The sequence below is a fragment of the Fukomys damarensis genome, unplaced genomic scaffold, assembly GCF_012274545.1.
Source record: "Fukomys damarensis isolate Sample0158 unplaced genomic scaffold, DMR_v1.0_HiC HiC_scaffold_15, whole genome shotgun sequence".
NCBI lineage: Eukaryota > Metazoa > Chordata > Mammalia > Rodentia > Bathyergidae > Fukomys > Fukomys damarensis.
In genome coordinates, this window is record NW_022900927.1 from 45,331,648 (window position 1) to 45,359,231 (window position 27,584).

Sequence of the window (27,584 nt, forward strand, 5' to 3'; positions counted from 1 at the left end):
TTTTCAAATTTTCATTTACTAGTGAGAGTGCATTGTTTTGTGATCTGAGTACGCATTTTCAATGGACTACCTATACTTTGAAATGTATGTGTGTAGGGGACATTGCGTATTTTTTTCAGAATTGGGATTGAACCCAGGGCCTTCATACTGAGCTTCAGTCCCAGCCCCCCCCTTTTTTTTTTAGTTTTTGGGCAAGGTCTCATTAATATTCTGAGTTGCCAAGGCCAGATTTAAACTTGAGAACCTCCTGCCTCAGCTTCCTAGAGTGTCTCTCCATACCACAGCTTTGAAATATATATACTTTATTTTTAAATATTGAATTAGAAAAGTTTGTTCTGCAAATCAGGTAAATTTATTCTGTGATCTATAATATATTTTTCCAAATTTTTTTCTGTTTAGAATTTGTCTGTTACAATTTGTTCGTTATATGACTACTTTAATATGCAGAAATATTGTTAAGCTCAAGTACTAAAATATATCCCTCTTTTTATTTGATTCACTTTCTTTGATTCAAAAGGTAATACTCTAAATTTGTTACTTCAAGAAAACATGGATAAGCAAATATATTTTTATAATTCTTTATAATCCTATTTTCAAGTGAATATATTTTACAGGAATAGTTTTTTCTGAAGAAAAATCATATTTGAGTACCCATATTGTGTAAATTAGTTTGAAATGGAAGCATAGAAAATCCAGCAATGTTAATAGTTTAAATATATTATTCTGAATTTTTATTTTAAAATTTAATTCTACAAAGAGCATTTCCTTGAGAAATTTTAGTTTCAAGCTAAATTTAAAAATCATTTTCAATGCTTTATTATACCTTTATTTATAATGTGATATCCTTTGTGTCACAGATTGGCACGTCACGACAAAATACAGTCTATCCTGACAACAATTAAAACTAAATCCAGAACAAAAATGAAATGAATATATCAAACTCAAGAGTAATAGAGTTTACCCTGATAGAGCATTAAATTTAACACTAAGCTTCCTGACTTTACAAATATTTGATATACAAAATCAGGTCTGCCTCTGCTATCACATAACAAGTAGCCCACAGGGCTTTTGTAACCTTTGCTTGATTGAATTGCTGCCAATGAGAGGTTCAGCGAAGCATTTTCTACTTCATAGCAATCTCTATCATTCTGATATTTATAAATAGCAAAGAGCAGCAGGCTGCAGACAGAAACTTCCATTGGAACAACACAGCTTTTTCAAAATACCCAAGATTAGTCCATTTATAAATTCCAATTATCAACACCATTTTAGCTTATTATATGCACAGGTCTTTTCATTTTCTGCAATGTAAATGCAAGTACTTCAAAATTATTTAGAGGTGTCATTCATCTAAGACTTTCATTTGTTTATATCCCTATTCTCACATTATGGAACTATGCTCATGTGATCAGATATGAGGTAAAATAATAAAATATTTGCTGTTTATTCTACAATCATTTGCTCTGAATTTTCTTGACCTTGATATCCAAAGATAAGTAGTAATCACATTTGATATCCTCCAAAAATTGTTTTGATTTTGTTATTTATATTATGTGAATAAATTGCCAACAATTCTTTTAAATGGAGATTTACGTTGATCCTTAAGTTCTGTGAATTAAGATTGTGTAGTCACCAACTTTGATCAGTAAGATGTGTGAATGACTATTTTAATTATTTATTTCATAGATCAGTTTTAAAAAACAGTTTTAAAATGAATTTTAAATCCTTGGTAGTAAAACATTGGCTTGTGCTCCCTCTGCTGGCTTCATAAAGGTAATTTAGCTTTAAAAAAACATTTTGTAATAGTCTAGCACAGAAAAACAAACATTAGAAGGAAGGGGAAAGAAAAACAACCGAACAGAAGGAAAAAATGGAAACAAAGCTTTTGTATATAATGAAGTATTGAAGGGAGGGCAGGGGAATGGGAAAAAATGAAGTAAGATATATCATGTACTGGTACAAATTCCCTATGAATGAATGTTGTCATTATGTATATCTAAACTGTATTAATAAAATTAATTTGAGAAAAAGAAAAACAGGAATATTTATAAACACATTAAATGCTACAATAAGTACTTCAATTAAAATAAAAAGTCAAGGAAAAAATAAGCATGGTTGCTTTCTTTTGGCCTTACAAATACAGCTGAGATTCATAAAAGGTGAACATGTTAAGATATCAAAATGAGGGGCCAGGGATTTAGCTCAGTGGTTTGGTGGCCTGCCTTGCAAGCACAAGGACCCGAGTTCAATCCCTGGTACCAAAAAAAAAAAAACAAAATGATATCAAAATGAATCACAATAATTTTAAAAATTTAGGCAGCAGAGATATAGATTAAAAGATTAGTGAAAATAGTATATAAAAGTTTAATGAATTATAAATGGTAATTTAATCAAGGTTATAAACTTATTACTAATCCATAATAACATAAATGTTTGTATTTCTGGAAGAAACTAAACCTAGATCTTTACCTCATATCCTATGCAAAACTAAATTTTAAAATAGTATATTTTACTATATTAGTATATTTTGTATCTTTAAGATAAGTCTTCCTAAAAAAAGCAGGAAACTTAGAAGCGAAAGGATAGTTATATTTGCACATACATTTTCAGTAGAGGAATGCACCATAAGCTCAAATACAAATGACGGCTGGCAAAGATGGCAACAGATATAATAAAAATCATAAATTCTCTCAAACACAAAAGGTTCATATAAATTGTTTAGGAAAAGATCCTCCATGGCCGAATGAGCAACGACATAAGGAAATTCATAAAAGAAGATATCTGGAATCAAGTATGCAAGGGCTACTCCTCCTCACTAGCCGTAAAGGGAAATCAAAACAAAAATCATGAATAAGATACTTCACTTTTTGTGCTAAATGACAACATTTTAAAAAGCAATAACATTTAGTGAAAGCTGCTATAATATTTTTAAAATATTTTGACAATATCTATAAATGTTGACAATATAAATCAGATATACACAACTTGAAGAAATACATCCAATAAAAATTAAAGAATTAACACCCAAGAAAATACATGTAGGTGAATGGATAAAGAAAATGTGTTTATACACAATGGAAAAGTATTCATCTCTAAAAAAGAATTAACCCCTGTCATTTGCAGCAAAATGGATGGAAATGGAGAACTTTTGCTAAATGAAATAAGCCAGAAGCAGAAAGGTAAGTACCACATTTTCTCTCTCATAAGTAGAAGCTTTAAAAGCTGAAAGAATAGTACTTCCTAGAGATTGGAAAGGGAGTGTAGGAAGGTGGGGGAAGGGAATAAAGAGAGGCTGGATTTTATCTGTGCACGCTCTATGCATATATGGAAATATCATGCTGAATCCCATTAATATGTGCAAATAATGTATGCTTATAAAAATAAAAAATAAAACAGAATACAATAAATGTAATATGCTTGTAGTAGAAAAAGGATTATTCGAATATCAAAGAAAAATGTAAATGAATACATTTTAATACAGTCATTCTATCAATTGTTTAAATAAATATACAATGAGATATAGGCATTGATCAGAAAGAAATACATATTAATCATGATGAATCAAGAGGAGTCATGATGAATCATCAAGAAAAGCAGTAATAACGATATGCAATCTATAATCTTCCATATTTATGTGAGCATAAAACAAGTTGTGGAAGGAAATGTTAGGAATTTTATAGTAGGTGACAAAAGGGTAGAAATGGTGTATATTAATGAGCTTGAGAACGTAAAGTATATTTACATCTCTTTAGGCAATAGACCACTTCATTCCATTGATGTTGTTGTTGTTGTTTATCTCCAAGAGAAAAATAAAATTTAACCACCCAGCAGTGTGTCCCTGAAATCAGGACAGACAGAGAGGATGGGTACTGGGGAACTTCCAGATCGGAGTAGGAGGAAAATGGCCTAAGCACAGATGTATTTGCAAAACTATCCCCCAAGAGGTGTGGAAAGATGCCTGCCCAAACTTACTCTGTGGTGAGAGAGACACAGCTTTACAGATTAGGTAGAGAAAACCTTCTCTGCACTTGTGTTTCACTTGTTTCTTTGGGGCTGGCTGTGATCACAGGTGCCAGCAATACTGACTCCCAAAATAGCTTCCAAATTATTCCAGGAAGTATTTTTTTTCTCAGCCTTGGCTTCCTGTTAGAATCAGCTGGGAAACAGATAGACAAAATACTCTGCTCAAGCTGGTTGGATCTAAATCTTGGAGTCAGAGATTGGTTCTTCTGTTCTAGTGTTTTTTTGTTTTTTTTTTTTTTTTTGGTTGCTCTAGTATTTTTAAAAAGCTCTCCAGATGTTTCTGAAACTCAGTGAGAGTTGAGAACCATTAATAGGCCAAATGCTTTCAATCAAATGCTGACATAGTAACTGGAATATGTTTCCTGCAGCCAACCAACCTGAAGGAGAGAAAGATGCAAAGGAGAAGTTGAATAGCAACAGCAACAACAACAACAACAACAAAATACACCTGGAGCTCTATACTCATGGCTGTACTTTTTGCTTTCCACGTTATTTTTAAACTTTTTTTTTAAATTGAGAACTAGTTGTAATGGCACACAACTATAATCCTAGCGGTCTGGGAGGCTGATGTATGCGGATTCAAGCCCATTTGGAGAAAATTAGTGATTTAGGGAAACCTGGTCTCAAAATGAAAAGGGGGTGTGGGGGGGGGCTGGGGATGTAGCTTAGTACAAAGGCCCTGGATTCAATGCCCAAGTACTGAAAAAGAAAATTCCTTTCTGAGATATAGTTTGTATTTAATTTACTTACCCATTTAGATATAGTTTGATATATTGTACAACTGAGACAGGAAAAGTCTGACATTCCTCAGTGGGTACTTTGTCTTCCATGGCACCCGTGAACACCTCGAATGCCAACCCAGCTACCTCCAGCATCCCAGGGGCTCTCCAGGAGATATTCGCTTGGGTTTCAGTATTCTTCACTGCAGAGCTACTCCAGATGACTCCGCTGTGCAGCTGCTCTGGAAGATTCTGCCACCTGCATCCCTCTTCCATTAGCTCCACATGGAGCCCCTGCCTCACTCTGCCCATGATGAAACAGAAACTCTGACCCTGAGAGTATGCAAGCCTACCTCTTTTTCTATAGGAGCAACTTGCCTGTACCCTTAGCAGGTCCACTCTGTGAGCTTCCCTTCATATTGCAGTCCTAATAAAGCCTCTTCTGGGACACGTGTTTTTGCCAATTCCTTATTTCTATCTGGAATAGAGTACGCAAGTTAGAACACTAAGAGCTGGTAACACCAAGGCTGTTGGTGTCAAAAGTGGCCAGCAGCCAGGGCCGGTACACTGAAAGAGGCCAACAGCAAAAAATGGCAGAAAGTGATGTTAAATTGCCAAGAGCTGCTATCTCTAGTGACCAGAAAAGCTCCTGAGCCTTTAAGAAGCTGCTGGCTCTCAGCAGGGAGGAGGTCCTAACAGCTGGCAGCACTAGCAAAAAAAGCTGAGGACCTTTCTAACATTAAAAAGCTAATTCTTAATTTCCATATAAATTGAACAAGAACCTTCAGTCAATTGGTAACTTCTTTTCTCTCTCTCTCTCTCTCTCTCTCTCTCTCTCTCTCATTGAGTTTATTGGTACATTTTAGGTATACAGCTCAGTTACATACATCATTAGGATCTTGTACCTTTACATGACAGGTCTTGGTTCTCATTTTACCTCCTTGCTTCTTAAAAGCCCTTAGGGAGCTCTTCTCTAAACAGTGCAGATGAACATCAGCATTCTAGGAAGTTGAGGCAGGAGAATCGCAAATTCAACCCCAGCCTGGACAATTTAGCAATTTGGAGAGACCTTGTTTCAAAAACAAGAAAAAGTTTGGGGACGCAGCTCAGAGAGACAGTCCTGGGTTCAAATCCCTGCACTGAGAAAAGAATAAATTGCAAGCCTATGTCTAATTTTCATTTTACATGTGCCTAAGAATCTTCACTAGCTAATAATGTAACTATCACCACAACCAAGGTTTAGAGATTTTTATTACTCCCCCAAAAGTGTCCTTATGCCTGTTTATAATCCACCCTAATCCCCAGGCCAATCTGAAATATCTACTGATTTGTTTACTGTCTGTACAGTTTTGGTTTTCCTAGAAATTTTGTTGGAATTATATCATATATAGTCTTTCATATCTTGCATCTTTCAATATTTTTAAGAACTGCCATGCTGTTGTTCTTCTCAGCAATCTACTCTTTTTTGGTGCCAAAGTAGTATTCTACATTTTGTTCAACCATTCTGTAGTTTAAAGTCATTCAAACTTTTTCCAGGACATTATAAATAATGTTCTTCTAAACATTCCCATGTAAGTCTTTTCATGGATGACTTTTCATTGATTCATTAAGTGGATATAGTAGGAGTAGGCTCACCTAATTGTATGAAACTGTCTACTTAACTTTTTAAGAAAGTGAAAAATTTTTCTAACGTGCTGTACCATTTTAGATTCTCACCCGTAATGTGTGTGGGTGCTGAAGACAGTTTTCACATGTCTTTCATGTTCCTGCATATTTTGTAAGCAGAGGAATTCACTGCTCATTTGTTTCACACTATTTTCTTTTAAAAGAGTATATAGTGAAGAGTTTTGAAAGATCCACGAATGGGCTGATTTATTGCCTAATATTAGAAAGGTAGTGTCTAGTGCTGGGCAGAGGTCCTACAAATTTGACTATGGCCCATTACAAAAGATTCAGAATCCACAAGCTCAGGGTTCCTAGGCTCCTAGGCACACCTACTGTGTGCGTGACATCAAGCCAGGCCTCTGTAGCACCCAGGAATTAGAGCTTAAGGGAATTGGTGCAAAAAATGATAATATGCTGACCCTTGCTATTGTTTTAGGTAATAAACTAACCTTTGTCTAAGTTAGGAATCTTGTGTCTTTTATCAGCATCAATAAAACATGAAAAGCTAACTCACAGGGAAAGTAAAAGATTAGACTATTTACAGTCATTCACAGAGATTCCAATTTCCCCAATCTTCCTCAACAATTGATATAGTTCATTTTGGATTCAGCCATACTAACAAGTGTGGTTTTAATTTGCATTTTCCTAATGTCTGATGATACTGACAATCTTTTCATGTGTTTATTGCAATCTTTGTATCTTCTTTGGCTTATTCAAATATTTAGTTCTCTTTTCAACTGAATTTTTTTCTTATTATTGATATTGCGGAATTGTAGGTGTCTTTATATATTCTGGATAGAAGTCTTTGTAGGATATATGATTTGCACATATTTCCTCCCAGTTTGCTTTAATAGTCCCTTCTGAAGAACAAAAGACTTTAGTTTTCAGTTAAAGTTGTCAATATTTTCTTTCACATATCTTGCTTTTGTTGTTATATTTAAGTAAGCTTTGATGAAGCCAAGCTCACAAAGATTGTCATATGTTTTTTTCTAGAAGTTTTATAATTTTATGTTTTATATTTAAGTCTATGAACCATTTCATGTATATGCAGCCAACTTCTTGTTTTATTTTGTTTTGGTGGTTTTTTTTTTAATAGTATGTGAACATTCCCAATTCAATACTGTGTTAGTTACTTTTATCTCATTGCTGAGACAAAATACTCCGACTTCCAAAGTTAGAGGGGAAGGGGTTTATTTGGCTTACAGTTCGTAGAGGTTTCAGTCTAGAATTGGCTGGCTCCAAGGCTGGGAGGGCAAACAAGCATTGCAGAACAGAAACATGGCACACATACGAGGCAGTAAAAAGTAACAAGCAAGTTAACAGTGTCTCCCTGCCCCTTTTATCCAGACTACTTAGGTTGGGCAGCACTCACACCCTTAATCCTAGTGCCCTTGATCCCAGCATTGCATCATGAACCAATTCCGGCTTTACACACTCTAGATCAAGCCTGTGACCACATGAGGCTTTGGGGGGTACATCTAAACCTAAACCATAACAAAGACCATGTGTTAAAGAGATCATACTATCCTCATTAAATAACTTTGTCAACAGTGAAAAAAGAAATCATTGATATATATCTGTACTCAGTAGTATTTCAATTATCTTTATGTCTATTTCTATGGCAGTAGCACACTATGACTATAACTTTGCAGGAAGTTTTGAAACCATATAGCCAAATTCTTTAATATTTTTTTCTTTTTCAAATTAGCCATTTGCAAAAAAAATAGTTGTTTGCTTTTTCTAGGTCTTTTGAATACTATTCTCTTTTTAACAATAGTATCAATAGCTCAGTTCACGGTGGCAGGTTGGAGTTGAAGTAAGAGGGCTGTTTAAAGATAGTAAACAAAAAGAGAAGTGCTGGAACAAGTTCAACATTAAGACCCAGGGAACATGGGTGCATGAATCTGGTTTATACAGGATACACATGTTATTTTCCATTCACAGCATTAATGAATGGAAATCTGGCTTTGTGATCTTATCCATTCTGATATTTTGTATTACTCTAATAAATTAACTACTGTTATTCAGCCGTAATAATCACTGATAGTTTTTCTTCTCTCCTGTCATGTTTCCTTGACAGCTCTGCTATACACTACATGAAAAAATTTAAGGTAATCTCAAACTCATTGGAAGGATTATACCAGATAATCTTTCTATAAATAGATTAATAGCTCTAAGCTTTAGAGTTTAAGCTTAGACAACTTCCTTATTGCACCAGAATATTTAACTATGATGTTCAAGAATCACTTTAGTTCAGAAGCATATTTCAAGAAACTAAATCCAGAAGAAGTATTAGTTACAAATAACGGAATGCATGAATGAGGCATATTTAATTGTAGTTGTTTCTTTTGGTATACTGTTGGCATTGTTTCTACAGATATAATTTCTGACTGATCTTTGAAGACTTTGCCTTTTCTATTAATGCATTTCTGACAGTAAATTTGGTAAACAGTGTGTTTACACATTTTAAATAATATCTGATTCTCACTTCCCTCTTTGAACTAAAAAGCAAATGCCCTCATTGAGCCTCCTTACTAGTCATACTATTCATGGCAGTGCATTTATTTCATATATTCAATAAGAATCCATACTTTAGCTCAATCCATAGTACCAAAAAAATATTTTTATCATGATATATTTAACAATTTTATAGTGTAACCAAGGTCATAATAGAAATAATTGATAATAAGTCTCTAGAGCTCACCCTTAAGGAAAACCTATTTCACATCACATTGGAAGTATACTCACAAAATCTTCACAATAAACCAGACAGGTACTTATTTATGTGACTTACAAGATCCTAATTCCATAAGTGATAAGAAAAGTCACTTCCTAGCAGGCCAAGGATTTTAGAATATTTGGATGATTTTGAAGAGAAAAAAATTCACCAAAATTTAGACACTTCAAGGAATCTTACATCAAAAGACTTCATCTGTGGTTTTTTTTAGCTTCAGTAAGAAAGCAAATAATAACTTAAAAGTCCAATTCTATATTTCTTATAAATTTCCAGACAAAAGTTAATTTCCTAACCTTTATTTGTTCAACTTTCTATGGTCTCTGAGGTTTGTATTAACACCTTTCTGAGTACCTATATTAATAACCAGGTCAAAAGACTATAAAACCAGCCATTTTATAATTAAGAAAAATCTTTGGAGAATACTTCTTGTCATAAAAGAAGACCATTTAAGCAAAACTTTCCTAAGGTTAGAAATAAAGCAAAGAGAGGTCATCATAACATTTCCATATCATATTGGAATATTGCTTGGTTTATCAATCCAAAATTTTTTCATTATTTAGAAGAATCAATAGTTCTATTGTTTATCATTTCCTATTCATTAAAGAACTAGACAGTTGGTTTTTACATGTAAACTTATATAATTTTCTCTCATGTTTTGTTCCAATACAAAATATAACACAAATATATAACAACAAAATATAATTTGCTGTTCTATAGGATATCAGCTAGTTTCATATCAACTGGCAAATTCATTCAGTATCATTTTTCCAGTGATAGTGCAACTCATGTTGTCATGAACCATATTATTCTTCCCACTAGTTGAATTGAACAAATTAGACAAGCGTTAATTTAATATTTTCTAACAATCATATTTAAATCTTTAAAAATATACTGACATATCTATAGCACAAAACTGCTAAGAACTCTTGATCTACTAATAAAGGAATGCAAAGATGTGAATGGATAACTGGAATGAATTCAGTGTCAGTGAAAAGATTTATTAAACAAGAAGAATGCATGAGGATATGAGGATTTCTTCTAAATGTTACAAGTAAACTGTTAAATATAACATACCATTTCCCTGACACAAGGAATCTCATAAGTATGTCTTTCACTCCTATTATCCTTTTGGCTGGAAAATAAAAGCATTTTCAAGGTTATTCTTTAAGCTTCCTGATAAACTATGCCAGGCATTTTTAATTAGCAATTGAACCATTTCCATACTTACACTCTTCTGGCTACCAGAAGCCAGGTGATATTAAAATTTCATAATTACTTTTTGTCACACAATTTGAGGTTCATAAGCATTAATTTCTCAATACCTTGACCTTCTCATATACTTCACACTATGGCCACACCTATGATCATTTGAGTAGTGACATCAGTGCCCATCATGAGTTATCTAGACTCCATTTTTTCTTTATCTAAACTCCTCAAATATGTGAGCAATGTTTCTTTAATTGAAAGTTCTGTTTTCTAGGGCCACTTTTGGACCCAATTATTGTCCCAGTCAAGGTCCTGTCAGGACACTAACAAACTAGAGAAAAAAATTCATAAACCAACTAGTTAAACTGGTACAAATAAGGTGTAGGAAAACCAAAAGAGATCATGAAAAATATGATAACATTTTCAGGTTCCTGACACACACTACATAGGTGCCATGCTTGGGAATTCTACTCTTTCACATAAAATATGAATTGGAGAGTGTATCAGTCAGTGCTTACTAGAGAAGCAGATATAGTACAGGACGTGCAAATAAATATGTAGGAATTCACAAGATTGACTTACAATGGCCATCCACAGAGTCAGATTTGGAAGGATGCAAAAGATCTGTCTGCACACTGGAGATCCAAAGGACCCAGTTGAAGGCCTGGAGCTCTGTAGTGTCTACCATGAGTCCATATCAGGAGGTCAAAGGGTCTGCACTGGAAGCCAGGAAACACGCCCAAGGCGAAGAAGGAAACTTTCTTTCTTTCCTCTTTATAGCATTCTGCCAATAATCCTCCCAAGGGCGGTCTTCCACACCCAGAACTATCCTGAGGAAATTTAGTTAGTCATTAATTATTCATGTTGATGCAACCAATCAACTATCACAATCCACCCCTTGTCAACTTGACAACCAGACACATTTCTTTAAACCATAGTCTCCAGATAAAAAGACAAGTTCATAATTACGCCTAACATATAACTATGCTGCATACAAATAGAAATGGACTAATTCCCTCCCCATAATAGAAGGCAAGTTTTCTTTGGGTTATGCTTACTCTTAACATTTCATAACTTGAACATTACAACGTAGGTTTAACAACACTTCAGAACCAACATTAAGTCTGTCAACATTATATTACACTGGAATTGTATTAGGAGGGAACTATTACAATTCTAGTTCTCATTTCTGTAGCTGATCACAGGGTCATAACTGGTATTAAGGACTACCTTCTACTACCCATTCTGCATTCCTTTGGCCTTCAGCAAGCACCAGGTTTGGCTCTTGCAAGAACCAGGTTTTGTTTCTTTCCCTGTGGGGTGCCTGCATTCCTGAAGGCTCTGGGCCATTTGCCATTCTTCCTGGATTTGGTTGTTTCCCATTTACTTTAATAATAGGGCAGGATAATACTAGCAGGCACTCAAAGGGAACTCCTGAACTCCAAGTACATTCTTTCTTTCCTCCACTGTTAAGTAATAATCTAATGTTCCTCTTAATAGTCTGGGTCAATCACCCCTGCTAACACTGTAACCCCCTTTTTAGCTTGTTCCCTCAGAGGCATGAGGAGACCAAAATGCTCAGAGGGGGGTCTTATCTTCCAGTTCAGTGGTATTATTGTTGAACTTATTCCCCTCTGAAACTAATACTTCTAAGCCAGCAAAGCATAAGGTGCTGGGAATGGGAAGTAAAAATTTTGCTAGTGGATCACTGGGGATAAGGATGAGTAGTACCATTCTCATTTCCACCCTTGATTCCTGGGTGTTCCTAATAGTTCCCATGAGTTCCGGCTATGGAAGACACAGTACCATAGAGTAGACACAGACAAAGCATACACAGCCTTTGAAGCACCTTACCCCAGCCTTGCAAGCTATTGCCACCTAGCTGGTACTGTACTTGGGTCTTCAAAAGATCATTCCAACTTTCTATCAATCCAGCTGCTTCTGAATGGTGAGAAACACTGTAATACCAGTGAATTCCATGACCATGAGTCCATTCACTGCCTCACTTCTTTGGCTGAAAAATGTGTTCCTTGGCCAGAAGTAATGCTGTGTGGAATTCCATTACAGTTGATAAGGCATTCCTTGAGTTCATAGATGGTAGTTGTGACAGAAGCATTACATGCAGGGAAGGAAAACCCATATCCAGAATAAGTATCTATGCCAATAAGGACAAAAAACAATCCTTTTTATGATGGAAATGGTCTGATATAATCAAATTGCCACCAGGTCGCAGGCTAATCGCCCTGGGGAATGGTGCCATATCAAAGACTCAGTATTAATCTCTGCCACTGGCAGATTGGGCATTCAGCAGTGGCTGTAGCCAGACCAGCCTTGGTCTGTACTGTTGAGCTCATGTATAACCTCCATCTCTTGCCACCGTGACTGCTCTGTTTGTGAGCCCATTGAGCAATAACAGGGGTGGCTGAAGAAGGAGGTTGACTGCTATCTACAGAATAGGTCATTTTATCCACTTAATTATTAAAGTCTTCTTGTACTGAAGTCACTTTTTGGTGTGGATTTATGTGGAAAACAAATATTTTTACATCCTTTGCCCATATGTAGAGGTCTAGCCAAATACCTCTTCCTCAAATATCTTTCTTTGTCACTAAGTTATGGTCTTTCCAAGTTCCTGATCATTTGTTCAGACTATTGGCTAAAGACCATGAGTCAGTATATAGGTGTACATCTAGCCATTTCTCCTTCCAGGAAAAATGTCCTATCAGGTGCACTTTCTGAAGTTTTACTCACTGTAAAGATTCCTCTTCACCACTGTCTGTAGTAGAATTTGACATAACAGCATCCATTTTGGAAGAAATGTAAGGACATCTGAGTGCCTGGCAGACCAGTCGTCTCAGGACAAGAAATGCAAGCAGTTCCATCTGAGTGCCTGGCAGACCAGTAGTCTCAGGACAAGAAGTGCCAGAAATCTTGTTTGTCCCTTGTTAATCTCCCAAGAGGATGTGGACAAAGTAAAAGATGCTTTTTAAGGGGTTAGGAAGACAAAGTAAAAAACAAAGTTGTTTTTGTGAACACAGCTGGCCAAAATATTATATATCTTTAGATATAAGATAAAATGCTAAAAACATGCTTTTCGTCTGATTCTCTGAATAGCTTCAATAAACATTGCAGTTTTGATCATGAGGCTGCTATTTGCCTGAATGAGCTGCAGTCCTCTGATCCTGCTCCTCACATCTTGCCTCTCTTCATTTTGCATTACAGAGACCTTGGGGGAATCAGTGACAACTGTCCTTCAGGAATGTCCTGGAAAGGGGCTGTAATGATGTAGCCATCCCCTTCCAAGTGGTTACTGCATAACATGCAGAGCCATCCATAAAGCTGGCCCTATCTTCCTCTGACAGCTGATTTTATGGTACACCCCATGAAGCCACAGGTGCATTCTGGGAAACAAACAGCAATATAGCAGGAGTAGGAGTCATGGATATCTGAGCAACTTCTTCAGATAACTTACTTGTACCTTCTGGACCTGCTCTGGTTTGATCATATACATATACCATTTTTATTTCATGATAGACTGTTGCTGTGACTTAGGACTTAGTGGATCAGATAATACCCATCTCGAGATAGGCAACTCAGGTTGCATGGTAACCTGGTATCCTATGATCAAGTGTTCAGTTTCCACTAAGGATCAAGAGCACACCAAGAGCTATTTTTCAAAGGGAGAGTAATTGTCTACAGATGATGACAGAGCCTTGTTCCAAAATCCTAAAGGCCTCTGCTGTGATTCACCTATGGGGGCCTGCCGCAGTCTCCAAATAGCATCTGTATTTGTACTGACATTTCAAGTACCATTGAATCTGCTAGATGATATGGTCCTAGAGGAAGAGCAGACTTCACAGCAGCCTGGACCTGTCCTAGAGCCTTTTCTTGTTCTGGGCCTCATTCAAAACTAACAACTTTCTAAGTCACTTAGTTAATGGGCTGGATTAAAACATCTAAGTGTGAAATGTGCTGCCCCCAAGTCCAAAGAGGCTTATTAGGCACTGTGCCTACTTTTTAGTTGTAGGGGGATCTAGATGCAAAAACTTATTTTTCTTAACCTTAGAAGGGATAGCTCTGTGTGCCCCATACCATTGGACTCCTAGAAATTTCACTGAAGAAGGAACTTGAATTTTAGTTGGATTTATTTCTCATCCTCTGGCTTTCAAATACTTCACAAAAAAATCCAGAGAAGTTGCTACTTCCTGCTCACTTGGCCCAATCAGCATAACATCACTAATGCAATGGACCAGTGTGGTGCCTTATGGAAGAGAAAGGCAATCAAGAGCCCTATGAACTAAGTTATGACACAGGGCTGGAGAGTTAATATAACCCTGAGGACAGTGAAGGTGTATTGCTGGCCTCAGCAGCTGAAAGCAAATTGTTTTTGATGGGCCTTATGGATAGATATGGAGAAGAAGGCATTTGCCAAATCAATAGCTGCATACCGAGTACCAGGACGTGTTAATCTGCTCAAGCAAGGAAACCATATCTGGCACAGCAGCTGCAATCAAAGTCAACACTTGATTCAGTTTATGGTAATCCACCACCTTTTTCCAAGACTCATCTGTCTTCTACCCAAATGGGAGAATAAGATGGGGATGTGAGGGGGCCCACTACCCTTGCACCTTTCAAGTCCTTGATGGTGGCACTACGCTCTGCAATCCCTCCAGGAATATGGTACTGTTTTTGGCTTACTGTTTTACCAGGAATAGCCAATGCTAATGGCTTCCATTTGGCCTTTCCAACCATAAGAGCCCTGACTCTGCAGGTTAAGGAACTAATGTGAGGGTTCTGCCAAGTATATGTATATCTACCCCAATTATGTACTCTGGAACAGGAGAAATGACTACAGGATGGATTCGAGGACCTGCTAGACCCACTGTGAGTCAGACCTTTGCTAAAACTCCATTGGTCACCGGTCCTTCATAGTCCCCTATTGTTACTAGATGGCGACAATGACCTTTTGAATCCCCCGGGATCAATGTTAGTTCAGAACCAGTGTGCTGTAGTCCCCAAAATGTCTGATCGTTTCCCTTCCCCCAATAAAGTCACTCAGGGAAAAAGTCTTGGGCCCCTCAGGGGAAGGATGGTAGAAAGATTGAGTACATTGTGTTCATCAGAATCCTTCCCAACCCCAGGTTCATTCCAAGGGTTTTGGGTCTGTAAACTGACTCAAATCAGGGAATTGGTTGAGGAGCCACTATTCCCTCCTACCATGATTTCACAAAGGTTTCTGTTCATTTGCCCTTGAATTTTCAATTATATAAATGTAGTATATTTTGAAAGCTTCCCATCTGTTTCACTTTTGGGAACACCATGGCTGATCAGCAAATGCCATAGATCTACATATGTCACAACATTCTGATCATTGTTCTGCTTCTGCTGTCCATTACAGAAAGTTGCCTTTAGTGATTAAGTGCTGTCCTTTGACCTCTACCACTCCAAGATCCAATCAAGCCCAGTACCTTTCAGTTTCCCAACTGATTAGCTGCAGTTACCACTATAAGTTCTGACATACAGGAAGAGCACTGACAGGGCTCTTCAGGGACGCCTGTGCTCCCCTTAGGAATCTTTCTCAAGGGGACGTGAAGGGTACATTGTCTGGATCATCCCAGTGTGGCAGATTAGGATTGACATGACAAACCTCTTCAGTATTCCCATTTCCCCAAGCCTCTGAATTCTCTCATCAACAGTAAACAGTAGGGCTGGGGATTTAGCTCAGCAGTTCAGTGGCCTGCCTTGTAAGCTCAAGGACCCGAGTTCAATCCCCGGTACCAAAAAAAAAAAAAAAAAGTAAACAATAGACTATCAGGCATCTCTGACTTATTTACAGTGAGCCACCTTTTGATACATACTTTTGTCAGCTAGCCAAAGAAACTAATAACATATTTCTTTACTCCACAAGCTGCATCATCAAATTCAGAATCCCTGCCTAACTGGTTCATATTAACAAGCAGCCTGATTCGGGTGTATATTTTTGCAACAATGATCCCACAGCATAAAACCCATTCCTATACTTGCTCATCAGGTCTCTGCTCATAAGAGTTAGAAAACTTCAGAAGTTCTTTGGGAAAATAGTGGAACTTGTCATGGGTCATACAGTGTACCTCACCCTTAGGAGCCTTCTTCAATTTGATCCTGGCTATACAACTAGAGGAAAAAGTAGGGGATGAGAGTGGGCTCTGAGAAGTGTCAGTCAGATCATGCTTGGTCAACACAGGGTCAGATAATTTTCTCTTCACTGAGATAAAATACTTGATACCCAGAGTTAAAGCAGGAAAGGTTTCATAGACGTCCGTCGTTGGCTACCTCCAAAGCAGGGTGCCATGGCAGAGGAGAAACAAGTCATTGCAGGCAGAAGACTACAAAAACAAGCAAGTGACAATAGCAGCTTCTTTCTGCTCCCTTTATATTCTATCTAGGCTACTTGGTTTAGCATGGTGCCAGCCCAATCAGTGGTCTAATTTAGTATCACACACCCTTAATCCCAGCATCGCAGGTCCTAGATCCCACCACTTCCAAAAAAGCCCCATCATGACTGTGTGAGGCTTGGAGGGGGGACATCTAGACACAAGCCTAAGAGTCATCCAAAATTCTCACTTTCTGGTGCATTCCCACTTTCAAGTAATTAAATATCAAGCTGTAGGCGTTTCATGTCCTAAATATGCATTTAAAATATCTCCTTTTTCCTACAACATTGACCTTGCCTATATTGGCATCACTTACTAAATTAAAAAAAAAAAACAGTATTATATAGATTTTATATACCAGACCAGCAGGAAAATAAGTTGAAATAATATGAAAAACAAGGTCATGAAGTGGATCCTGTGTCATAATAAGAGGCTCATTTTTAAAATTTACAGCAAAACAAACAAAATAAGTATAGCAGAGCTATTTATATGTCCATATTATTTCCATTTTTGCATTGACTGCTCAGCTTGAGAAGATGCATTAATACAGCATCAGCATAAAAGATGTGAATTTTAATATGTAGCAATCCAGTTAAAGTCCTACAAAGAAAATTAGGAGGAAAGTGGCTATAAACATCCAGCTGCAGTTTAAGCAGCCTCATGCTGTGACTTCAGAGAATGCAAATTATATGTTCTCATCTTATTTTAGAAACCAAAACTGTGTTATACTAGAGCTCAATCTATATGGCCTGAGAATAATAAACTTCACCACAATGCAGGTAATGTATAGATTTGTTGAATTTTTTATTTTGACTAGTACCACCAAGAGAAAGTTAGATTACGTCACATGAGATGAATAGGGCCACATATCTGCAATTTTCCCTATCAGAGCATAATCAGAGGTGTCTCTACCATTCCCTGAATAAGTGTCAAGTTGAAATATGTTCATGGTTCTCCTTACCATCACAGTACTACCTACATATTTAATATTAACTATATTTACAGTCAATATTACTATAATTAATATAAACTATATTTATACATAATATTAATAAATACTATATTTAATATTAACTATAATTTATGAATTTATATTAACTAACTATAAATTGTGAGAGTAAAGTATAAGCATTGGTCTCCTGTCTGTTTGTAGCCATATTTATTAGAATATAGTGAGCTTAGTGTTAATATAGAGTGTGTTTCTTTTACCTAATATATAGTAAGTGTTTTTTTGTTATTTGCAATTCCAAGTAAAATTTATAGATCTTAATCTTTTTTTTGTTTGTTTTTTGAGGAAATGTAGGAGGTATCATTTCATAATAATTTATTCTAACTAAAATATAAAAAGATATCTGTGAGAGCTCTGTGAGCAAATCTGAATAACATCCAAATAAACTACACACAAGTTGATCAAACCCTGAACTTATCCATCCTATCTTTCTTGATTCAATGCCATCTCTTTGACTCACTTACTTTAAACCCAAAATGGGCCAAAATGGAAAGTATATTTCTTTGCAAAGAATAATCTGCATTGTGGGATTAAACAAATTCAACTCTCATACTACTTAACACAATCTTATGTTAAACTTTTTTCAATTCCTAGAACAAAACAGACTTTAGAATCTTGAACTTTTATAATACAGTATAAATTTCTTAAACTATAAAACAAGAATAGATGCTAGGTGGGAGATTACTTTCTCTTCTCTTCTGAACCCCATAAAGGGTTCTTTAGGCAGGCAGGCTTTCCCAATTGTCCAGCTCTGGTACAAAGAGGACATAAGTACTAGAAAAAATGAACAAATGTCATGTGTTCCAAAACAGAGATTCCTTTTTAAATGTCAGCAGAATTGCTGAATTTTTCTGCTATTCAGAAATTAATCTTTGCATTATTAATGGTTCTTTATGTACATAGAAAGGGGAAAAAGAGGAGATACAAGAAATATCTAGTTCAAGGCTCCAATTTTTCAATAACTTTTGCTCATCAAAGCCACATTCTTATGTTCCCCGATTTGGTTGTGCTGTGCATTTTTTAAGACTTAAGGCACTTAAAAAGGTCATGTTGAGGCCTAATACTTAACATTTAAAACTAAAAAACAATATTCCTTTATTTTTTTAAATCATTATTTTACAATACAAAACCTACATTGACTTTAGAGGTATTTGTAGACATCATTACAGAGAAAACATATTAAATCAGTGTGAGAAAAACTTCAATTACAATACATATGGTAAAACTTCCCTATGTGCATTATAAATTTGGAAAAATAATCATGCTATTTTTTTTCTCTCTTGACTTTACATTGTACTTCGGTTAGTGCTTTCTCAACAATGTGAACTTAATACCTGTATTTGACAAATTTAATTATCTTTATGCTGTTTTTTCCCTAATTTTATTCTTTGTTTTTAATTGACTTAATAATTGTACATATTTATGATGTACAGTGTGATAATTCTGTACATGTATATAACATATAATGAATCAAATCAGGGTGATTAGTGTTCCCCTGCCCTTGTATATTTTGCATGTACTTATGTCTGAACTTCTATTTCTTCATTAAATATATGATAGTTTGTTGTCATCTATAGTTATTCTGCTGTGCTAATGAACACTAGAACTTATTCCTCCTATTTTGTTGCTTACTATCTGTTCTCCCACTATTCTACCTCCCCTCTCCCCATACTAGGACATAGTAAGAACTATTCTGCTCTTTTCTTCTTTAAGATCAAGTATTTTAGCTTCCACATACAACTCTAAACATGCAGGATTTGAAATCCTATTCTTGACTTATTTTACTTACCATGGTGTTCTCCATTTCTCATAAAATAATGTTCTGCAAGCAGATTTCATTTCTGGAAAATCTAGATAAAATGGAACCCTCTAGAAAATTGAAAGTTTCTAGAAGTACACCACAATTTATTGGATAGTAATTGCTTCAAGTTAATTATGGAAATATTCTTTCTTCAAAATGATAAAAATTGTTCTAGTTTTTTATAATTTAATTTAATTTTGATAATTTAATTAAGCACTTTCATCTTGTAGTAAACCTACAAAAAATTTTGACATTTTTTTCATATATTTATTTGCCATTTGTACTTCTTCATCTGAGAAGCGTGTAATCATTTCAGATGCTAAGTTTTGGATTGAGTCTTTAAACTTGGGGCATCTGATTTGTTTTCAATTCTTTATATGTTCTAGATATTGGTCCTTTGTCTGAGAAACAATTGGCTTTAATTATTCCCACTCTATTTGTTGTCTTTCACTCTGTTGGTGATCTCTTTTTCTGTGCAAACACTTTTAAATAAGATGAGATCCCAGTTGTTGATTCTTTGTATTACATTCCATGTGATTGGGGTTTTGATCATAAGGTCATTGCCTACACCTATGTGCTAAAGAGTTCTACATATTCCCTCTTGCAGCAGATTTGTGTTTCTGTTTTAATATTTAGATCTTTGATCCATTTGATTTAGTTTCATACATGGTGAGAGACATGGAAAGCCAGATTTTCCAGACCTCTTATTAAAGAGGCTATCTTTCCACCAGTGAATGGGTTTAGCCCCTTTGTCAAAGGTAAGGTAGCTGAGTATGTCCAAAGTTGTTTCTACATCCTCTAATCTGTTCCACTGACCCTCAGGTATGTTTTTTTTGCCAGTACCATGCTGTTTTTATTACAGTATCTCTGTAGTATAATTTCAAGTCAGTCTTACCTTTGTTTCCCAGAACTGTTTTTGCTATTCTAGTTTCTCTTCTGATTCCAAATGAATTTTAGGAATGTTTTCTCTATTTCAGTGAGATTTGCTAATGGTATTTTTATTGAGATTCCATTAAATCTGTATAAAAATTTTGGAAGTATGGCCATTCACCATTGGTTTTTCCTATCCAAGAGCAAGGGATATATTTCCATTTTCTAATATCCTCTTCAGTCTTTTTTCAGAGTACTGAAATTTTCAATATAAAGATCTTTTACTTCTTTTTTTAGACTGATTCCTGTGTATTTCATTTTTTTAAGCTGTTGTGAAAGGTACTCTTCTCCTAATTTCTTCCTCAGTGAGTTTATTTGTGTATGTGAATGCTATTGATTTTGTGAGTGTTGACTTTGTATTTATCATCACTGATCCTTCAAGAAATGCAAATTAAAACAATGTAGAGATTGCATCTCACTCTAGAAAGAATGACTTTATCAAGAAATCAACAACAAATGCTGGAGGAGGTATGGGGAAAAAAACTTCTGCATTGTTGGTGGAAGTGTAGACTGGTACAACCACTATGGAAATCAATGTGGAGATTCCTCAAAAAACTAAGATTAGAGGTCCCATTTTACCCAGCTATCCCCATTCTTGGTAGTTCCCAAAAGAATTAAAAGCATCAAACACAGCAATGTATGTGCACCCATGTTTATAACAGCACAGTTTGTAATAGCTAAATCTTGGAAACAACCCAAATACCCACCAACCAATAAATGGATAAAAAAGATGTGGTTTTTTTATTCAATGGAATTCTACTCAGCCATAAAGAAGGATAAATTTGAGACATTTATAGCTAAATGGATGCTCCTTGAGACTATAGTCTTATGTAAAACAAAGCAGACACAGGTGTAAATATTGCATTATCACTCTGGTGTAAGAAATTTAAAGTGTAAATAAGGAAAAATATATATTAGATATTGTTCAGTAGGAATAAATTGTTCAAAAGGAAAGAGAAAATGTGGAGAGGGAGGGGAAAAGGAAGGAAGGGAAAAAAATGAGAAAATAAGGAAAAAATGGAAACAAATCTTTTTCAAACAAGGAGGGGAAGTGGGATTGAAGGGAGGAGGGAATGGGGAAAAAAGAGGAATAAAGATATATCATGTGCAGGTACAAATTCCTTATGATTAATGTGATCATTATGTATCTCTAAATTATACCAATAAAATTAATAAAATAAAATTTTAAAAAGGACTTGGAAAAATATTTCCTTTCACTCTCTTTCACACTTATTCAATGTTTTCCTATATTTCATTTCCAGTAAAATTGACTGCCTCGATTACCCAAGAGCTTTTCAAAAGCTCAAAAATAGAAAATCTGCACTATCCACCTGATATTTATTTACAGTGAAAGGTGATATGATAAATAAATCTCCAAATAGTTTAGCATAAATAATTATAAATATTTATTTGTAGATACTTTGTATAAAACTAAAATTTATTAAGGAAAATTTATTCAAAAATGTTTACATTTTTATATACACAAAATTCCTTATATTGTCTTATTGGAGGATAGTTATAACTCAAACATCAAAGTTGGCATTATTTACAAGACTATGGCTCAATGTTATAATAAAGTATTACTTGACTATAAATAAGAAAAATATTTAAGGATATGATTTTAAAAGATGCGTATAATATAGCAACTTCTATAAAAAATAATATATTGGGATATGTGTGTTAATGCATTAATAATTTATAACCCTAACTTTTAAATGTACATTTTCATTCATGACCATAATATTTATAAATATATTTAATATGATATGAAATTATCTTTTTAAAATATGCTGCTACTCATCTTATACATTAGCAGAAATAATATTGTGCTTCTATAAAATGGTATATTACTCAGCCATTAAGAATGAGAAATTAGATTCATTCATAGGAAAATGGATACATATTGAGGATATACTCCTAAGTGAAATAATAAGTCACACATGGGTAAATACCAGATAGTTTCTCTGGTGTGAATAAACTATAATAGTGCATAAGATCCTAATGACATAATTGATAATGTGAAATAGTAAGAAAAGGACTAAAGGTGTAGGGAAAGTGGGAAGGGTATGGGAAAGATAATAAGGGAAAAGAAAAAAATAGGAGAAAATGAAAAAAATGGAAATAAAGTGTTTGTAAATAGGAAGGGTAGGAGGGGGCGAAGGGAGTGCAGGGACAAGAGGAAAAAATGAGAACCAAGACCTGTCATGTAAAGGTACAAGATCCCAATGATGAATGTAACTGTACTGTATACCTAAAATGTACCAATAAACTCAAGGAGAAAAAAAAATAATATTGTGCAAAAATTTGGTAGTGAGTAGACAAGTGAGAAATATTTTGTGTCTATTCCTTTGCAACTGCAAAGCAAGAAAAGAGAAAGACAGCTTTTTTTTTACCTACAAGGTTTTTTGAAGTTATATTGTACACTAGAATGATAATTTTTAAATTTTTATTTTTTAAATTACAAAATAGATCACTGTGCTAAAGAAACTGTCATGAAATAGTGTGTTAGTTACTTTACTCTCATTGCTGAGATAAAATGACCAACACCCAAAATGAAAAGGGAAAGAGTTTATTTGGCTCACAGTTTGTAGAGGTTTCACTCCATAGTTGGCTGGCTCCAAGGCAGAGTGGAATATGGCAGAAGGGTGTCACAGAGGAGAAGCAGTTCATGGTGCCCACACAGTAGCAAGAGCAACAGGGATCCTTAAAAGTGTCTTTCTGTTCCTTTTTTCTTATCCAGATTACGGGGATTAGGGTGGTGCCAAACCAATCAGTGTAGTAGTTTAGTAACCATAAGCCCTTGATCCCAGCCTCACAGACTTTACATTCAGCCACCACTGAAAAAGCCACCTATGACCATATGAGGCTTTGGGGGGACATCTAGACCCAAACCATAACAAATAAATAATGAATATCATTCATATTGTGAAACAAGGTACTTGAATCCATTAGATGCTGAATTTGAAAATTATCTGCATAGATTTTGAGAAATTTAATATGAAAGAATACTAGTCTATGTATGAAGTTTATTAATCCTGGTTTTTGCATATGTTAATTTACCAAACATGATTAAGGGACATAAGGAATAATAATAATTTCCTCAATTGTGTAGAGAATTTCAAACACTTCCAGCATTCAAAGGCACAGGATAAACAATTAAATGTGGAAGAAGATGAAGTTTAATTTGTACCCCGTAATTATAATCTTATTTCTTATGAAATAAAAGTAACTGAAAAATTTTCAGAGATAAAGAAACATGAGCAGGTAAATTAAGATATTGAAAGGTCCAGCATTCTAGATTTTTGTATTGTCCCTTGGTTATAACTGCCATGATTGAGTGAATGAATATTTATCTTTTGACAAAGACAATCCTTCATGATTTTAAATTTAACATTATAAAAATATTATATTTTTATATAAACTATAATTACTTGATTTAAAATATTGTGGAAAATAATTTCAAGTATAGGTAATTGCAAATGTTTTATGCTAATAACATTATACTTTTTTTGAATGCTCTATTATTTTTAACATTTAATTTTTTCCTTACAACATACATTTTGTAAACAAATCAGCCAAATTCATCTAGTGGTTACCTCATGTAAAAAATTTATGTAAAACATCTCAAAATTACCATGAGGTACAGAATACAATAATAATAGCTAACATATATGAGCACTTATTGTGGGCCAGTTACTGATCTAAGTAGTTTGCATAAGCTAATTTATTTATTTATCTAAGTTACTGTAGGATGTATATACTATTTCAGGTGTGTATCTGTTGCCCACAATTTTGAAAGACAAAAAACTCTGAATAGTTTATTTTGCTTTTTTTCAACCAGGCAGAAATCTGACTTGAATTGATATAAGGCTATTTATATTTTTGAGCTGTCTTAGGTGAATATTTATTTATTTTGCTACAGCTATTTGACTATTTTAATATGCTTCTTGAGACCTTACTATGATTGTTATTCAAATAGATGTCTTCACTGAATACTTTCTAAAATCCTAAGCATACTTAATTCTGAAATCCCTCTTGGCCAAAGGTTTTGGAAAATAAATTATGAACCATTATCATGCTTATTTCACAGATAGCCAGCTGGGACACAAAGAAGGTAAATAACCTTGCAAAGGCACATAGCTACTAAGCAGTTGGAATGCGGTTCATTTCAGTTCAATCCTGGTACCAAAAATAAATAAATAAATAAGGTTCATTTTCATATAAATATTTACTGTGATATTATGTGTTTCTCCCATTCTTTCTTGGACTCCAACACCTCAAGTACACAATGATAAATGTGTACCCATAGATGAGTGGCATTAATAAATAAATCAAATAAACAAAAAAAATTTGAAAAATCTTGGCTGCTCCCAAAGTTGCTAACCAGGAAATTATTTTATATTTCAGGAAGAAAATCATACTGGTCATTTCATTCAAGTCAGCTGAGGCAGGAACATTATTTTTTTTCATTAAATTTATTGGTACTTTATAAGTATACAGTACAGTTACATTTATCATTGGGATCTTGTACCTTTACATGATGTTATCTTGATTCTCATTTTTTCCCCATACCCCTGCCCTCCCTTCATCTCTTCCCTCCTCCCCTATTTGCAAAGACTTTGTTTCCCTTTTTTTTTTTCCTTTTCTCCTATTTTTTTCTTTTCCCTTATAGGAACATTAATTTATCTGAGTTTGTATGTCATGGAAGTTCCAGTAGAGTGTCAAATGCTATCCCAGCATGGACTGTCAAAAAAAAAAAAAAACACTACTGAGGACTTCTAAATAATAATCAGCCTGAAATGCAGAATTACAGAGTGGGTGAAGATTTTCAAGGGCTTAAATACATCTGTCTCGATTGAAGTTTCAGAGATGGAATTTCTAGAGATATGCAAGCAGCAGGTTAGGATGACTGTTAGGAAACAGTTTCTGTTTGTAGCTCAGAAAGCAAATTTTTGCATGACCTTGAATAAATAACAAAGTGGTCTTTTACTTAGTATCTTTCCATTCCTAAATTATGTTATATTTAAAATAAATTCACAATGAAGTAAGTGTGCATGAGTACAGTTAATTGAATCATTTATAGGAAAGCCTAAATGTAGTATTAATTATATCAGTGTCTAATCCTGAAGCAAAGTGTCCTAGTTTCACAGCATCAGAAGCTGACTCAAATTTGTCATCAGCAGTGTATCCAAAGATAGAACATTTAAGCTACTTCTCAGACTTAAGATTTTTTTTTAAGTGGCAAATGAATAATAATTTTGTAATCACATCTCTAAATATGAATGTCATCCTTAGTAAAATTGTAAATGTTGATGTTAATAATTCAAGAATATTGTCCTTCTCAAGCTCTACATAAATCAGTAATCATATTTCTCAATTTCAGTAATTATTTGGGCAGAAGAATACTGCAAACTGATAAACTATTTCAATCAGGAGCAAAACGTAATTCACACTTTTACACAAAATTAGTGGCATCTGATTTCTAGAATAATACATATTCCATCACTGCTGAAAATTCTATACACACAAAAGTTCTATACATTGTAGGCACAACTTTGTGGATAGTCCATTTCTTAGGCCAGTATTGTAAAAAAAAAAAATTCATATGAAATCAAAGAATTTGGATAAACCTTTCCATTAGTGATAGAGCATACACCCCTGAAGAATATATGAATGTCCAGAATTATAATTCATGATTATTCATATAGCATAATGTTACACCTCAGTTTTAAAGGAATAGCCATGAGTTGCTATAAATTGTAAGCTCCTTTTCTGTAAAACAGATTTTTTTGTTTCTTATTTATTAATTTGTTATTATTGCTCTATTAACAAAGCCTACCAAAAATAAATTTGCCTGGAAAAGCAGTTTTGAGGTCAGTATATAAGATGAATTTAGCAAACTTTATCATTTTTTACTAAGCCCAAACCATTATTAAGAATGTTGGTAACTTAAGAATAACATAAATACAAATCCTACAAAAATGCTAATGTTTTTAAATGAAGTAACATTTTAATCTACATTTAAAAGCATAAGTGGCTCACACTATAATCCCAGCATTTGGGATTATATACAGGAGGACCACTGTGAGTTCCAGACCATCCTGGGCTGCATAGTGAGTTCCAGGTCAGTCTCAACTACATAGTGAGACCCTGTCTCAAAAATAAATAAATAAACAAACAAAAATAAATAAATAAAAATAAAATAAAAGCATGAAAAGTAATTATAGTAATTAATTCAAGGTATATTTCTAAGACATTTTTTTCTAAGGAAGGCTCTGTTTCCACTGTGAACAGATAATTATATGCCTCTTGCTCAAATATAAATCCAACAAATTCAATTTATTCAATCCATGCAGGTTGTTCTATTTCTGAGAGAAATCATTTCTCTATTTCTGTTGTCATAATAACTAATAAAAGATCAAATATTGGAGCTCTTATAAAATAAATTTGGGGAAGAAGAAACAGGGTAAGTCTGCTAAAGCACAAGATTATGAACAATGACTGTTTCATATCACAAAAGCAACATTTCTCAATGTCAGCTAGATATTATATGGCGGGTCATGAGTTAGTAAACACTGGGCTGGTTGGGATGTTTCTGTGCCACCAACTTTAGGATTACAGCACCTAATTAATGTCTGAACTTTGCACATGAGGAGCAAAATTTAGACCAGGCCAAACTTCGTAAAAGTTTGAACAGTGTCGTCTTTAGTTTCTCACTTACTCTACTCTTCCTTATAACTGGGGTCATACCAAACAAGACGAGTTTTAGTTAATGGAAAGGTCTCACAGTTTCTCTCATGAAATGAGTTCATCTGGGAACATGATATTTAATACCATTTTAACAACTGTAGGAGTGTTAAAATATAATAGCATTTCTCTAGCCAGTAACCAATATGTATTTATATCCTAAAGATGAGGACAGCTATATAAGCCCTACTTTGTGATTCTTGAGAAGAACCTGAACCATGTCCTTTTTACAGATTTGCCTGTGTTATCCTTGCAATTCACCATTATTTACTTAATGAAAAAAATGTTTTCCATTCCATAATGTGAACAAGCATAAATAATTTGACCTAGGTCTATT